Source organism: Salmo salar, chromosome 12, assembly GCF_965601325.2.
Source record: "Salmo salar chromosome 12, fSalSal1, whole genome shotgun sequence".
In the NCBI taxonomy this organism is placed as follows: Eukaryota; Metazoa; Chordata; class Actinopteri; order Salmoniformes; family Salmonidae; genus Salmo; species Salmo salar.
Window position 1 is genome coordinate 57,310,237 of NC_138302.1, and position 17,488 is coordinate 57,327,724.

The 17,488-nt window shown below is 42.4% G+C and overlaps 1 protein-coding gene across 2 annotated transcripts in view; it reads right to left on the bottom strand.

The window, feature by feature from the left end:
- The window catches only part of LOC106565096 (phosphatidylinositol 4-phosphate 3-kinase C2 domain-containing subunit beta-like), a 73,824-nt gene extending 56,743 nt beyond the window's left edge, over positions 1–17,081 (bottom strand). The window contains exon 1 of one of the 2 annotated variants that reach the window (XR_006758021.2): positions 16,780–17,081. The gene's annotated coding sequence lies outside the window, so the exon portion shown is untranslated. The remainder of the gene's footprint in view (positions 1–16,779) is intronic. The other variant, XM_014131802.3, reaches the window with a different exon arrangement.
- Between the last annotated feature and the right edge of the window lie 407 nt (positions 17,082–17,488).

Below are 17,488 nucleotides of genomic sequence, written 5' to 3' on the forward strand. Positions count from 1 at the left end.
ACAACAAAAACCTGAGGAAGTGCTCTGCAGACTGTGTGAGGAAGAGAAGATGGGTCCGCATTCTCTAACCCAGTGCTCACCAAACGGTCGATTGTGAAACACTTCTATTAAAAAAAGAAAACAATAATGTTGACGGTAGGGGCACTTGATTCAGCTGCCCTGCGTGCCGGGTAGGCGAAGTGTTCCCATTTTTAACCATGTCATGCGTCTGAAGATACAAACTCCGCCTACCCGACGTGCCCCGAGAGAAAATCAAGTGCACCTATAGGCTACCGCTAGTCAATTGGATTGTTTAGATCATCGTGTCTACAGCTTTCTCGTTGATACTGTGATTTCAAAACGTTTAAAACCATGACTGAAGAGACTGTCAATGAATACAGAAAAGAGCTGCATTGTGAACATGAAATGCAGTTCCCCGCTCGTGCTGCAAACAGCACTGCGGCTTAAATGAAAGCGTAGCAAAGTGTATCGATAGGCTGGCGTTATTATTAGCGCTGTGTGTTTTTTTATATCAAGGAACATTTCACTTTCTCTGGTCATTAGAAGCAACAACATGAATTTGTGCATGAGGCAGAAATAATGAGGTGTGACTCGAGTTTCACCATCAGCTCGAAGACTCTGTCCCCTTCTTAGTCAGTCTTAGCATAGGGGGGAGAGGTGAGGGACTGTCAGACAGTGAGGCAGACCCTCTGATGCTCTCCCTTCGCTGAGACTTCAATTTATGCTCACTTAGCTGTGCCTCACAAGTAACACAACAAATGATGACCTATTACCAGTGTAATCCTAGAACTCAAGTTTGTATTCGAAAATCGAATCAAACAATTCATGAGAGCCCATGAGCTCTTGTTGCGCAACATTTCAATAGGCTATGCAGTTGCGCAAGAAAAAAGAGTGATGGCCTCTACTAAAAATAGAAGGATCAGCTTTCTATAGGCTAGGCCTACTATATTTATTTATCAACTTTCCTAATATTAAGCACATTGCTTATCTTTACAACAGGAGTATGGCCTAGCTGGCTGGCATAAAAATGAACCATGGGAAAGGCGTCCTCCATTCGCTATTTAAGTGCATAGATGAAATGTGTTTTTTCCGGCTGACCCTGTTTCGATAAAGGTGCATGATAATGGTCCATTCTACATCAAAACAAATTTCACACATATTATTTAGTATATGTAAAGACAATATTAAATTAAGAATAGTCTGATGGGTGACAATATTAGCCTATCATTTGTGAACGATGCCCAGCTTAAGAAACAATGCCTTTTTTTACGACTTTTTAGAATCATAGTCACACTATTCATGTACAGTAGCATAACCCATGAGCCTATATGTTTTAATAAGGTTTGTATCACAACTAAAATGGCCAAAAACCTTCAGAGAATTAAGCACATTACAAGGGGTGTAGAGGCTAACTGGCATACATAAGCAGCGCGTGAGTTTCAAGTTTGGGGAAGATCATTTTCACCATAAAAATGCACCTTTATAATAAAAGCATTACATGCATAATTACATTTGCGGTCACTTTTGATAATGGTGTTTTCCACTAACGGAACATTTGCGCATATAGCCTGTCCATTGCTGTGCTTATAATGTGAATAAATAGCCTAATAGTTTGTCAACATTTTAAGCTAAATGTTCTGATCTATTGCGTCAGCCGCATTGCATACATAAAAAGAAATGTTTGATGCTAGTGGTTGTATTCATTTGGGATCTATCGCATCCCACAACTGTCCCAGACTATGTTTGGAATATTTATTTCTCGCACAGAATAGGTCAACCTTTGTACTATGGGGGATAGTAGATTGAAGTAGGCTAGTGCTTTTGCTGTGCATTAGGGCTACTGTTTATTGTTTGCTGACAAAAAGTAAATGTGGACAGTTCTTCCAATATCTTCAATATGCACCTTGGAATTGGATAAGGAGGCGCACAGTTGTGTCCCTGATGTGTGTCTTCACTTGTAGCCTGTGAGAAAGACCCGATCACGTGATGGAGGGCGTAGCACTCAGGGAGAAGCCACAACGGCCACAAAAGGCATGGATTTTGGGGGGACATTGCTTAACGGCCGCACAAAGGGGATGCCGCCGTTAAATTCTGCTTGTCAAATTGTGAATGAGTGACATAAAGTGTGTACAGCCTGCGCAAAAAACAAAGCAGCGCTCATGCCTTTCAGGTGACTTTTTTCAAATCATCATTAGAGTCGCATCATGCAGCCTTACAATACAGTAAAATCAAAACATATAGCCCAACGTTTGTAGAACAATTAAAGTTACATTAATAACTCTAAATTAACCATATAGGAGTACCTATTTCTTTGTTAACCGCTCAACACAGAATATCCGAATGTGCACACTCCCTCAAATCGTTTGGAGAAAATAAGCTTTCTATTTTATTCAGCTTTGTTCAATTGTATTCTTCATACTATAAAATAATGCCACGGAATTTTAAGCGAATCTTGTCTGCTAAATGAACTAAACACTGAACTACACAGCCATTTGGCATAGCCAGATCAGGACCTAACATAAGGACAACACAGAGTATGCTATTCTGTTCTTCTGAAAAAGACTACATTTTCTTCATAACATGCTTCATTAGACCCGTCTATAATAAATAATGGATTTATTGTGAAGGTGTAGACTACAATACATGGATTTATTAGACTTTTTAAAATGTAGATGTTCCAAAGGTCTGCATCAGTGGCGTGTGGGCTATGTGTGGAAACCAGGAGATGCTAAATGTGTTTAAGTTAATTAATGGTCAATTACCGTGAGACCGACCGTTATTTGCTTGACAATCATTGGCTGACAAAATTTTGTGACCGCCACAGCCCTAATTGGGCCTATAGCCTACTGCACAAACCTTATTGCTACAGAGATCTTTTTAATAGGTTACTGTTGCTCTAACTCTATACACCACTTTCTTTCCCCCTCTCACACGGATTCAAACACTTTGTGAAGGTACATATGACAGCTCTCTTCCCTACAAACCTCTCTTCTCTTGTTAAAACCTGTTGGGGCTAGGGGGCAGTATTTTCAAGGCCGGATAAAAAAACGTAACCGATTTAAACTGGTTACTACTCTTGCCCAGAAACGAGAATATGCATATAATTTGGATAGACAACACTCTAAAGTTTCTAAAACTGCTTTAATGGTGTCTGTGAGTATAACATAACTCATATGGCAGGCCAAAACCTGAGAAGATTCCATTAGGAAGTGCCCTGTCTGACAATTTGTTGTCCTTCTGTTGCATCTCTATCAACATTACAGCATCTGTGCTGTTACGTGACACTTTCTAAGGCTTCCATTGGCTCTCTTAAAGCGTTCAGAAAGCGGAATGACGTGTCTCCTGTCTCTGGGCAAAGTACAGCAGCAGAGTTTGTAAGTGGCCTGCCTGGGGACAGTGAGACTGAGATGTGCGTTCACGAGACGTCTCCATTTTTTTCTTTCAGTCTTTGAATGAATACAACGTTGTCCGGTTGGAATATTATCGCTATTTTGCGAGAAAAATTGCATAAAAATTGATTTAAACAGCGTTTGACATGCTTCTAAGTACGGTAATGGAATATTTTGAAATTATTTGTCACGAAATGCGCTTGCGCGTTACCCTTCGGACAGTGACCTGAACGCACGAACAAAACAGAGGTATTTAGATATAACTATGGATTATTTGGAACCAAAACAACATTTGTTGTTGAAGTAGAAGTCCTGGGAGTGCATTCTGACGAAGAACAGCAAAGGTAATCCAATTTTTGTAATAGTAATTCTGAGTTTAGGTTGTCCCAAACTTGGTGGGTGTCAAATTAGCTAGCCTGTGATGGCCGAGCTATGTACTCAGAATATTGCAAAATGTGCTTTCGCCGAAAAGCTATTTTAAAATCTGACATAGCGTTTGCATAAAGGAGTTCTGTATCTATAATTCTTAAAATAATTGTTATGTATTTTGTCAACGTTTATCATGAGTAATTTAGTAAATTCACCGGAAGTTTTCGGTGGGTATGCTAGTTCTGAACATCACATGCTAATGTAAAAATCTGTTTTTTGATATACATATGAATTTGATTGAACAAAACATGCATGTATTGTATAACATAATGTCCTAGGAGTGTCATCTGATGAAGATCATCAAAGGTTAGTGCTGCATTTAGCTGTGGTTTTGGTTTTTGTGACATATATGCTTGCTTTGAAAATGGCTATGTGATTATTTTTGGCAGGGTACTCTCCTGACATAATCTAATGTTTTGCTTTCGCTGTAAAGCCTTTTTGAAATCGGACAAGGTGGTTGGATTAACGAGAGTCTTATCTTTCAAATGGTGTAAAATAGTCATATGGTTGAGAAATTGAAGTTATAGCATTTTTGAGGTATTTGTATTTCGCGCCACGTGATTCCACTGGCTGTTGACTAGGGTGGGACGCAAACGTCCCACTGGCCCAGAGAGGTTAAAGACTCTAGCCACCAAAGCCATAGGCTGTTCTCGCTGCAAGCAGTACCAATGCATCAAGTCTGACACCAACAGGCTGAACAGCTTCTATCCCCAAGCCACAAGACTGCTAAATAGCTTTTTGCACTCTCTACACAATCACGCACACTGACTCTCCAACATACAATAACACCCACATACATTTATACTGATTCTACACACACGCGCTCATACACACACTCACAGACAATAATTTACGCTGCTGCTACTCTGTTTATCATATATCCTGATGCCTTAACCCTAAACAGTGCATTAGGAAACTATTCAGACCCCTTTACTTTTTACACATTTTGTTACGTTACAGCCTTATTCTAAAATGTTTTAAATAGTTTTTCCCCTCATCAATCTACACACAATACCCCATGATGACAAAGCAAAAACAGGTTTTTAGAAATGTTTGCAAATGTATTCAAAATAAAAAAAACTGAAATATTCCATTTACATACGTATTCAGACCCTTTACTCAGTACTTAGTTGAAGCACCTTTGGCAGTGATCACATCCTCGAGTCTTCTTGGGTATGATGCTACAAGCTTGGCACACCTGTATTTGGGGAGTTTCTCCCATTTTTCTCTGCAGATCCTCTCAAGCTCTGTCAGGTTGGATGGGGAGCGTAGCCGCAAAGCTATTTTCAGGTCTCTCCAGAGATGTTTGATCGGTTTCAAGTCCGGGCTCTGGCTGGGCCACTCAAGGTCATTTAGAGACTTGTCCCGAAGCCACTCCTAAGTTGTCTTGGCTGTATGCTTAGGGCTGTTGTCCTGTTCGAAGGTGAAGCTTTGCCCCAGTCTGAGGTCCTGAGCGCTCTGGAGCAGGTTTTCATCAAGGATCTCTCTGTACTTTGCCCCATTAATCTTTCCCTCGATCCTGACTAGTCTCCCAGTCTCTGAAACTGAACCCCCCCCCATGATGCTGCCACCACCATGCTTCACCGTAGGGGTGGTGCCAGGTTTCCTCCAGACATGATGCTTGGCATTCAGGCCAAAGAGTTCAATCCTGAATTCATCAGACCAGTGAAATCTTGTTTCTCATGGTCTGAGTTCTTTAGGTGCCTTTCGGCAAACTCAAAGAGGGCTGTCGTGCGCCTTTTACTGAGGAGTAGCTTCTGTCTGGCCACTCTACAACAAAGGCCTGATTGGTGGACTGCTGCAGAGATGGTTGTCCTTCTGGAAGGTTCTCCCTATTCCACAGAGGAACTCTGGCGCTCTGGAGCTCTGTCAGAGTGACTATTGGGTTGTTGGTCACCTTGACCAAGGCCCTTCTCCCCCGATTGCTCAGTTTGGCCAGCTTTAGGAAGAGTCTCGGTGGTTTGGTACCCTTCTCCAGATCTGTGCCTCTACACAATCCTGTCTCTGACAATTCCTTTGACTTCATGGCTTGGTTTATGCACTTACATGCACTGTCAACTGTGGGACCTTATATAGGCAGGTGTGTGCCTTTCCAAATCATGTCCAATCAATTGAATTTACCACAGGTGAAATCTAGTCAAGTTGTAGAAACATCTCAAGGATGACAAAAGGAAACAGCATGCACCTGAGCTCAATTTCGAATCTCATAGCAAAGGGTCTGAATACTTATGTAAATAAGGTATTTCTGTTTTTAATTGTTTATACATTTACTAACATTTCAAAAAACATGTTTTCACTTTGTAATTATGGGGTATTGTGTGTAGATTGATCAGAGAAAAAAAGTATTTAATCCATTTTAGAAAAAGGCTGTAACGTAATTTTTTGTTGTTGAAAAAGTCAAGTGGTCTGAATACTTTTTGAATACACTGAACATATCTACCTCTATCACTCCAGTATCCCTGCACATTGTAAATATGGTATCGGAACTGACCTTGTAAATAGCTTAGGGCTGTCCCCAACCACAACAAAAAATATTGGTTAACCTAGTCGTCTTTCTTTCGACCAATTGATTGGTCGAAATTTTAAAACGTGTATTTTTCCCTATATAGACACACCCTATGTATTTTAATAAAATCAACTATATGTAGGCTACTGAGCTTGTCTGATGCTTTAAGCACACTGTGATTAAATAATTAAGACACGCAAATGACTCAAGGGAGCCATAGATCAAGATAACCTATCCAGAAAAAAATAACAGTTCCTGACCCTCTTCCTCCCGCTGCTACGGGCCCTCACAGATTATGCTGTTACGCTCCTGTTGATACGCTTCTAATAGGCTACACTAGGGGTCTGTAACCTTTTCTATTTGGAGTGAAAATGACAATTTCTACCGATATGCATGCGAATTATGATTTTTATAAGCACATTTTCGTGCAACAGTTTCATTTAATTTACAATATTTGTATCTCAAAATCATTATCATGTGGTTAATCATAATTCTAAAAGTAACTTCTATTGCCATTGCAAATTATGTAAAAATAGCCTACATAAAGCCAACAAATAAAAACATTGCAGCCTGCAGGTAGAAAATATCCTAATAAAAATAAATATCATATAAATCAAAATTGGCTATGCATGCCCTGTCTACAAGGAACTTGCAACATTGTATAAAATATTCTGGGCCCTCAGAGTTTCCTGCTCCAGTGAGCTCCGGCCAGACATAGCTGTAGGCTATTTGCGCAAGGGATAAGAAGTAATCACGTCGACCTATTTTAATGGCATTTCCACCAGATCAGAACATGACATTTTTTCCCCCCTTTTATGCTGAGTGGTTATCGAAAGGGAGAGAGCTGGAAAGATTTTTAAAATAGGCTACGTTTGCGTGCAGGCCAGGTAGCCTAGGCCTACTTCTATGTATAATCAGGTGCGCGTCCTTACTCAACATTGACAGGAGCTCTACAAACGACAATGAATAAATGGAAAACTCCTAAATGGACTGAAATAAACAAGAAATTGCTCCTCACAAGTGTAGCCTAAGTTGTGCGATGCACAAACAACGTGTCCACTCTGACAATGAGAATGGTAGAAGACTGTCATAATAATAATATATTGAAAGCATTAATGGAAATTACCGTAACCAAACAAACATTGTAGATTAGAAATTATGGGAATTAACGGTAAATGTACTACTGGTGTGCCATCCCCGCGGCCTCGGCAATGGATTAGTCTGCTGAGATAGATGTGACTCCGATCGGTGCCTCATGTGCCATAATATATATATATAAAATATTATATACAGTTGAAGTCAGAAGTTTACATACACTTATTTATTATTTATTAAGTCATTATATATTATTTTTCAACCACTCCACAAATCTCTTGTTAACAAACCTTGTGCATGACACAAGTAAGTTTTCCAACAATTGTTTACAGACAGATTATTTCACTTATAATTCACAATTCCAGTGGGTCAGAAGTTTACATACACTAAATTGACTGTGCCTTAAACAGCTTGGTAAATTCCAGAAAATTATGTCATGGCTTTAGAAGCTTCTGATAGGCTAATTGACATAATTTTAAGTCAATTGGAGGTGTACCTGTGGATGCATTTCAAGGCCTACCTTCAAATTCAGTGCCTCTTTGCTTGACATCATGGGAAAATCAAAAGAAATCAGCCAAGACCTCAGAAAAAGAATTGTAGACCTCCACAAGTCTGGTTCATCCACGGGAGCAATTTCCAAATGCCTGAAAGGTACCTCGTTCATCTGTACAAACATTTGTAAGAAATATAAACAGCATGGGACCACGCAGCCGTCATACTGCTCAGGAAAGAGACGCATTCTGTCTCCTAGAGATGAACGTACTTTGGTGCAAAAAGTGCAAATCAATCCAAGAAAAACAGCAAAGGACCTTGTGAAGATGATGGAGGAAACAGGTACCAAAGTATCTATATCCACAGTAAAACGAGTCCTAAATCGACATAACCTGAAAGGCCGCTCAGCAAACAAGAAGCCACTGCTCCAAAACCGCTATAAAAAAGCCAGACTACGGTTTGCAACTGCACATGGGGACAAAGATCGTACTTTTTGGAAAAATGTCCTCCAGTCTGATGAAACAAAAATAGAACTGTTTGGCCATAATGACATCATTATGTTTGGAGAAAAAAGGGAGAGGCTTGCAAACCGAAGAACATCATCCCAACCGTGAAGCACGGGGGTGGCAGCATCATGTTGTGGGTGTGCTTTGCTGCAGGAGGGACTGGTGCACTTCACAAAATAGATGGAATCATGAGGTCGAAAAATTATGTGGATATATTGAAGCAACACCTCAAGACATCAGTCAGGATGTTAAAGCTTGGTCGCAAATGGGTCTTCCAAATGGACAATGACCCCAAGCATACTTCCAAAGTTGTAGCAAAATGGCTTAAGGACAACAAAGTCATGGTATTGGAGTGGCCATCACAAAGCCCTGACCTCATTCCTATCGAACATTTGTGGGCAGAACTGAAAAAGCGTGTGCGAGCAAGGAGGCCTACAAACCTGACTCAGTTACACCAGCTCTGTCAGGAGGAATGGGCCAAAATTCACCCAACTTATTGTGGGAAGCTTGTGGATGGCTAAATGGGGTCAGCCCTAATATAGCTTCATACTTTCTCATGTTCTCATTTAAAATTGTATTGTGTGTTTCTGTTTTACCTTATATTATTTTTAGTGCTACATTGATATTGATTACTGCATTGCTGGGTTTGGAGCATGCAAGAAAGGCATTTTACCGTACTTGTGCACGTGGCATTAAAACTTTCAACTTTCTCTCTGTGACAGAGGCCAGCGCTGTGTGGGAAACACTCAGATGTCTGTCTGTGTTGTCTGTTGGGTCTCAGCCATATGAGACAAAAGGGCAGAGCTTTAATTCTGGTTTCCTCTGCCTCTGTTACGGCCTCACAGCAGAGGATGGAGGCACGTGACCTCTCCTGACCCCGGTTACCATGGAGACTAGGCCAGCCACTCCCACAGAGACCCAGAGTTTGACCTCCCGCCCAGAACACTCTCCTTCAGGAAGTTCTCAAAGGGTGTGTTTGCATGAATGTGTGTGTGCTTGCGTGCGTGAGTGCGTGCATGTTGTGCATGACTGCATCCTAAAGAAAGAGAAGGAAACCAGATAGAAAGAGAGAAAGAGAGGGATCAGGGAGGGAGGCAGCTCCCTATCTGTTTAGTTGGAGCCTTGTGGTGCAGCTTGTGTTTCCTGAGAAATGGGAGGAAGATTATGACATAAACCCAAACGCAGCCAGACAGTCAAGACCAGGGCCCACGGAGACAATACGCTGACTCAGTTCAGAATAACTAACCTCTATGGGCCATTTGACAAGCAGATACTGAACAATACAGTGTTTCAATAAATGTGCATACACACAAGAGAGAAAAAGAGAGGATACGGGGGAGGTATGGAGAAAAATATTCCGACTCCAATACATTTCCAATATCCACCCTATTAGCATGCAGCTTCCATTTGAACACTCTGCTCCATTCTATGATTCTGGGTTGGTGGTGAGATGTGTCAGGAATACATTAGAACGATACACTGAGTGTACAAATTATTAGGAACACCTGCTCTTTCCATGACAGACTGACCAGGTGAATCCAGGTGAAAGTTATGATACCTTATTGATGTCACTTGTTAAATCCACTTCAAATCAGTGTAGATGAAGGGGAGGAAACTGGTTAAAGAAGGATTTTTAAGCCTTGAGACAATTGAGACAAGGATTGCGTATGTGTGCCATTCAGAGGGTGAATGGGCAAGACAACATATTTAAGTGCCTTTGACCGGGGTATGGTAGTAGGTGCCAGGAGCACTGGTTTGAGTGTGTCAAGAACTGGAACTGCTGGGTTTTTCCCACTCAACAGTTTCCTGTGTGTATCAAGAATGGCCCACCATCCAAAGAACATCCAGCCAACTTGACACAACTGTGGGAAGTATTGGAGTCAACGTTTTCGACACCTTGTAGATTCCATACTCTTGACGAATTGAGGCTGCTCAGAGGGAAAAAGGGGAAGGGGGGTGCAACTCAATATTAGGAAGGTTTTCTTAATGTTTTGTACACTCAGTGTAGATCACCATTACTGTAATGAATGAGACCGCTAAGGCGTGAGTGTGTCCTTTAATAAATTAGCCAACCAAGACCCAGATCTGTATATAAACACAGGCTCAGCTCCAGACCTCAGCAGATGGAGAGTCATACACACACACACGGCTTTGTTTTGGTGAAATTTCTGGACATTTTGGAGTGTAGAAATGCTTCACACACACACACGCCGAGTGGTCCGAAAGGACAGCTGTAATGTCTCCCCCTCCAAGAAGATATTACAGTGGGGGGAAAAAGTATTTGATCCCCTGCTGATTTTGTACCTTTGCTCACTTACAAAGAAATGATCAGTCTATAATTTTAATAGTAGGTTTATTTGAACAGTGAGAGACAGAATAACAACAACAAAATCCAGAAAAACACATGTCAAAAATGTTATATAATGATTTGCATTTTAATGAGGGAAATAAGTATTTGACCCCTCTGCAAAACATGACTTAGTACTTGGTGGCAAAACCCTTGTTGGCAATCACAGAGGTCAGACGTTTCTTGTAGTTGGCCACCAGGTTTGCACACATCTCAGGAGGGATTTTGTCCCACTCCTCTTTGCAGATCTTCTCCAAGTCATTAAGGTTTTGAGGCTGGCGTTTGGCAACTCGAACCTTCAGCTCCCTCCACAGATTTTCTATGGGATTAAGGTCTGGAGACTGGCTAGGCCACTCCAGGACCTTAATGTGCTTCTTCTTGAGCCACTCCTTTGTTGCCTTAGCCATGTGTTTTGGGTCATTGTCATGCTGGAATACCCATCCACGACCCATTTTCAATGCCCTGGCTGAGGGAAGGAGGTTCTCACCCAAGATTTGACGGTACATGGCCCCGTCCATCGTCCCTTTGATGCGGTGAAGTTGTCCTGTCCCCTTAGCAGAAAAACACCCCCAAAGCATAATGTTTCCACCTCCATGTTTGACGGTGGAGATGGTGTTCTTGGGGTCACAGGCAGCATTCCTCCTCCTCCAAACACGGCGAGTTGAGTTGATGTCAAAGAGCTCCATTTTGGTCTCATCTGACCACAACACTTTCACCAGTTGTCCTCTGAGTCATTCAGATGTTCATTGGCAGACTTCAGACAGGCCTGTATATGTATTCTTGAGCAGGGGGACCTTGCAGGATTTCAGTCCTTCATGGCGTAGTGTGTTACCAATTGTTTTCTTGGTGACTATGGTCCCAGCTGCCTTGAGATCATTGACAAGATCCTCCCGTGTAGTTCTGGGCTGATTCCTCACCGTTCTCATGATCATTGCAACTCCACGAGGTGAGATCTTGCATGGAGCCCCAGGCCGAGGGAGATTGACAGGTCTTTTGTGTTTCTTCCATTTGCGAATAATCACAACAAATGTTGTCACCTTCTCACCAAGCTGCTTGGCGATGGCCTTGTAGCCCATTCCAGCCTTGTGTAGGTCTACAATCTTGTCCCTGACATCCTTGGAGAGCTCTTTGGTCTTGGCCATGGTGGAGAGTTTGGAATCTGATTGATTGATTGCTTCTGTGGACAGGTGTCTTTTATACAGGTAACAAGCTGCGGTTAGGAGCACTCCCTTTAAGAGTGTGCTCCTAATCTAAGCTCGTTACCTGTATAAAAGACGCCTGGGAGCCAGAAATCTTTCTGATTGAGAGGGGGTCAAATACTTATTTCCCTCATTAAAATGCAAATCAATTTATAACATTTTTGACATGCGTTTTTCTGGATATTTTCGTTGTTATTCTGTCTCTCACTGTTCAAATAAACCTACCATCAAAATGATAGACTGATACTTTCTTTGTCAGTGGGCAAACGTACAAAATCAGCAGGGGATCAAATACTTTTTCCCCCCACTGTATATTATTTTTCCACTAGACCACTTCAATCCATTCTTGCTTACACTGTCCATGCATTGACTGTCCTTCAATCTCAGCAAGTGTCAGTCATTTGGGTCCCAGGGTGAGGAGACAGCAGGACCTGGCCTGTAGCCCGGGGCGGAGCAGACCAGAGTGGGATCAATGAGAGGGTGGGGGTGGAGATGGATCCTCTATACAGGGGGCAGACTGCATGGCCTGTAGCCCAGGGAGGAGCAACCCAGAGTGGGGCTGAGGAGATGGGACGGAAGGGGTGGAGATGGAGGCGGGCCACTTTGTTTGGAGAGGGATGAAGAGGGGGTGGTTAGGGAAAGGGGGACCAAGGCCAGATCCAACCCCCTGGAATCTGTCCCCATAGGGATGTAATCTCATTCAATTCGAGGGGGGTGTCCCAGATTGGAAGAACAAAGGACGCGTGTGTCACGTGAGGAGGGTCAGACAGACACGTTCACACGGCTTGGCAGGCCAGAGACAAAGGGGCTGCTGTCATCGCCACATGGCCCCCACCAATCCCCCGACCAACCCAGACACGGACACCATAACACACAAACTAGGCTGCTGTGTGCCACCATAGTTGCAACCTTTTCTGCTGCTGCCAGCTGATGCCATGCAGGGCTGGTCCAGAGTTGTGACGCTGCAATGATCCGTCACACTTTTACCAGCACCACACCTGCTTCCTCCTCCTCTCCCACCAGAATGAATCTCATGGCAGCTTTCTCACTCTATTCCATGCACATGCATACCCACAGATGTGAGTGTGTGCATCTGCATGTATCCATACAGTGGATTGGATACAGTCAATGTCAATATGAACTCATTCAGGCAGAGAATTAGTCCGCACTTCTCTATACACTGTATTCAGGTCCACAGTAGGAGTAACCATGGCAACGCTTCACATTGGTCAGCATTAGTCCAGGCAGGGTAACTACTATTACTTATAGCCTATCTGATTTTACAAACAAATAAAACAACAGGAGAGCCTCAATGCTAAGACAAGTAGTAGTTTGTTACAGCGTAATTACATACAGCAGGCTGCTCCATTGGTCAATCCTCTGGTATAAAGCCTATGTGGTGTACAGTGTGGTTGACTGACATTATCACTCATGGCAGATCACTTAGGCTACAGCCCCTCCCACTAAACAAAGGTTAGGACCTAAGATTAGCAAAAAGTTGCTGTAATGTAGTCAGGCCAGTTAGTCTTGTTGTGTAGGGTAGACTACTAAACCACTACAGTGCTGCGCTATATGGCCTAATATAGGACCTTATATACTGAGTGTATGAAACATTAGGAACACCTTCCTAATATTGAGTTGCACCCCCATTTGCCCTCAGAACAGCCTCAATTCGTCGGGGCATGGACTCTGCAAGGTGTCGAAAGCGTTCCACAGGGAAGCTGCCCCATGTTGACTAATGCTTCCCACAGTTGTGTCAAGTTGGCTGGATCTCCTTTGGGTGGTGGACCATTCTTGATACACACAGGAATCTGTTGAGCGTGAAAACACCAACAGCGTTGCAGTTCTTGACACACTCGGTGTGCCTGGCACCTACTACCATACCCCGTTCAAAGGCCCTTAAATCTTTTGTCTTGCCCACTCACCCTCTGAAAGGCACACATACCCAATCCATGCCTTTATTTTTTTATTTAACTAGGCAAGTCAGTTAAGAACAAATTCTTATTTACAATGACGGCCTACCCCGGTCAAACCCTAACGACGCTGGGCCAATTGTGTGTCGCCATATGGGACTCCCAATAACAGCCGGTTGTGATACAGCCTGGAATCAAACCAGGGTCTGTAGTGAAGCCTCTAGCACTGAGATGCAGCGCCTTAGACCGCTGTGCCACTCGGCAGCCCAAATGTCTCAAGGATTAAAAATCCTTCTTTAACCTGTTTCCTCTCCTTCAATTTAGAAACTGAAGCAATACTTTAGAACCACTTAAATATACTCAATTTGAAGGTTGTGCAGGACTATGGTAGATTGGTTCCTTAACCTATAATTCCAGACTGTTAGAGTATTCATCTGGTCAATATGTCAGTGCATTATGTCTGTTGTTTGTAACAGTGTGTGAAAATGTGATTGTATTATATATTGTATTTTAATGTTTAAGGACTCTTGGAAGATTTGTCCAAATGGGGATAAAAAAAAAAGAGATGCTAATAAAATAAATCCCCTTCGTCTTCACTGATTGAAGTGTATTTAACATCAATAAGGGATCATAGCTTTCACATGGTCTGTCTATGTCAAGGAAAGTGTAGGTGTTCCTAATGTTTTATGTACACTCAGTGTATATATAAGGCTGCACGACAGAAAGCCAACAGAGGATAGGAGAGGGATTATTTATGGAGTGGGAGGTGTGGATATTTTCTGAATTCTCATAAGCAACTTTATTAGTGGCAGTTACCCTACCTGACATGACAGGGCTCACCTCTGCCAGAACTAACCTCTGCCAGTACAGCTACTGTATAATAAGTGTAAAGCTATAAGCAATCATAGAGATGATCAGCGTCACTTCCTCTGCCCTGAGCAGAACAATGGGACAGTTGATCCCAGAATGGAATTAGAGGGTGCCAAAGTCTACTTGTAACAATTTCCACAGAACATTTTACAAAGACACATTTACTCGAAGTACAGTCCAAATGCAGTTTGGTAACAGAATGACGGCACAAACAACACAAATCATCATTCTATAACCACACTTGTTCTTCAAGTAAATGTGTTTTTGTAAAATCTTTGGGGAAATTGTTCAAATAAATCCTTGTGGATAGAGTTGTATGCTTTGGTTAACTTTACAAATCATTGGTTTCGGTTTGGCACACATTTTAAAGTGAAAAAAAAATTGGAGTCTCAGCATCACTCAAAGTGGAATTGGCCCTAATGCAGGGTCTGGTCTGTTCAGCAGACTGAGGAATATGGATTCAACATTATGCCACGTTAGACCAGGGCCTGCATTTATCAAACGTAGGAGTGATAGGACATTTAAAAAGCATCTGAGATGCTTGAAAAAAAAAACAGACTTTGATTATAAGGTGACCTGTCTCTTTAAGGATAGGACTGGTGTTGGGAGAACTGATCCTATGTCAGTTGTTACAGGGCTGGGAGTTACAGCAGCTGCAGTTTGAGAGAGAGAGAGAGAGAGAGAGAGAGAGAGAGAGAGAGAGAGAGAAAAGAGAAGAGAGAGAGATGAGAAAGAGAAGAGGGAGAGAGAGAAGAGATAGAGAGAGAGATGAGAAAGAGAAGAGGGAGAGAGAAGAGGGAGAGAGAGAAGAGACAGAGAGAGATGAGAAAGAGAAGAGGGAGAGAGAAGAGGAAGAGAGAGAAGAGATAGAGAGCGAGAGAGTGTTCTGGGTTGGGGCATCTGGATCCCATATTCCAAAGGTCACATGGATATAAAGGATAACACCAGCCTCCATAAAGTTTATTACAAATACATCTGCAGTGTATGGTCATATTGCATAGCCTCACGGGATCAGGCGGCACATGAGGCTGAGACAAGCATAGCCGGCCAGACTATGTTTTCATTAGTACAGACAGAACATTGGAAAGGTGTGTGGTGATGTGTGAGGATAAATTGACAACCTTTCGTTCTCTTTTCTTCTCTGTAAATTACAAAATACTTAAGACAACTTGGCAAATTGTCTGCAAATTGTTCATAATTAAGCCACGTTTTTACAATTGCTTATTACATGCCAACGGTATAACGTGCACTAGCTTGTCACAAATGTGCCATGCCGTGTATTCATTCTGCCTACTCGGTTGCAAAAAGTTTCTCGAACGGAAGCTAATAGAACGAAACGGGGAGGGACATACCTGAATTTGTCCAATAGAAACTCTCGATTTAGTTACAAAACATTTCCAACTGTTTGGCGGAATGAATACACCCCTGCTCAGTCAAAACTCCAATAGCCCTACTATACATTTTTACCATTAGCCCAGCAACCTAGGACACCAGCAGCTGCTTATTATCACTGTTTGTTGGCTATTTTATGACATGGCCGGATGCATACCACTACGTACAAAATTGACAGCTTTGACTTCAAAACAATGCCACAGCAGATGGCTTGCTGGTGCAACCACTGCGTGGTTTATTACACTGTAGCGCCCATCTAACTTGTCACACTGACTATTGTAGCCATAGCATATGGCTGAGGTTTGCAACATTGTAACACCACCTTAAGGTTGGCCTACACTCTGAATAATTGTTTTTCTATTGCTCACAAACTAGGCCTAGGGGATTCATTATAATTTCTCTCATAACTAGAATTGTATAAAATAGTCGTAGCAATAGCCTACTGTGCTTCGTCGGCCACTAAACAGCGTCACTGATCAAGCAGCAATATAGCGCAGTCGATATTTTACTGCAAGTAGACACGAGCTACGAACTTCACTGCTCACGAAACACACCATGCAACAAAACACACATATGTAATCTGATTTGTAGGCTAAGGTATGTGGACATTGATTGTTAATTCCAGGTGGAAAATCCCTTACCTGCTCTAGATCTATGGCCTCCAACGGGCTGGTGCCATAATATTCTAAATATTCTGCTTTCAGTCTGCTCAAATAATGATTCCAAAATATATCAAACAATTCCTCGGCAGTGGTATCCGGCGTCTGATATTGTCGATATATCTGTCATTAATCAAATCGAAAGGGCGCCCGCGTCCCTAATTGTTGAATAATACAGCCAGTAGCTCTCGCCACTAAAACCCGCTTATTTTGTAAGCGAGGTGCTGAGGTTTTAGGTTTTGATGATCGCCTGCGCATCGCCCTCTCATCAGTGTGTGTGGGGCTGGAGGGGAGCGTGAGAATTACTTGTAGGAACGTGACCTCTGGCGGACAGCTTATGTAAGTAACAGCGCCCTCTTTTCTTGTTGCTATGTTGCCTGACTTTCCTTGTCTTTCCTCAGACGTAAATGATCCACAGTGACTGCTGCTGAGCAAACCTAGAGATCCCACTAGCCCAGTTAGAAACCCCCAGAGCTGTGAAAATCTGCAACCAGACAAACTAACATTCCTAAATACTATTCCGTAGTAAATAAAGTATAAAGGACCCCAAGGGCGTCTTGCACCCAGTATTTTAGAGGGGGCATGAAATACATGTGGATGGATGGGGTGGTCCGTAGGGGGGCTGATCCCCACTCCTGAAGTTGGAGAATTTTGCATCTTTCAAACACCTGAAACAAACACCTGTTTTATC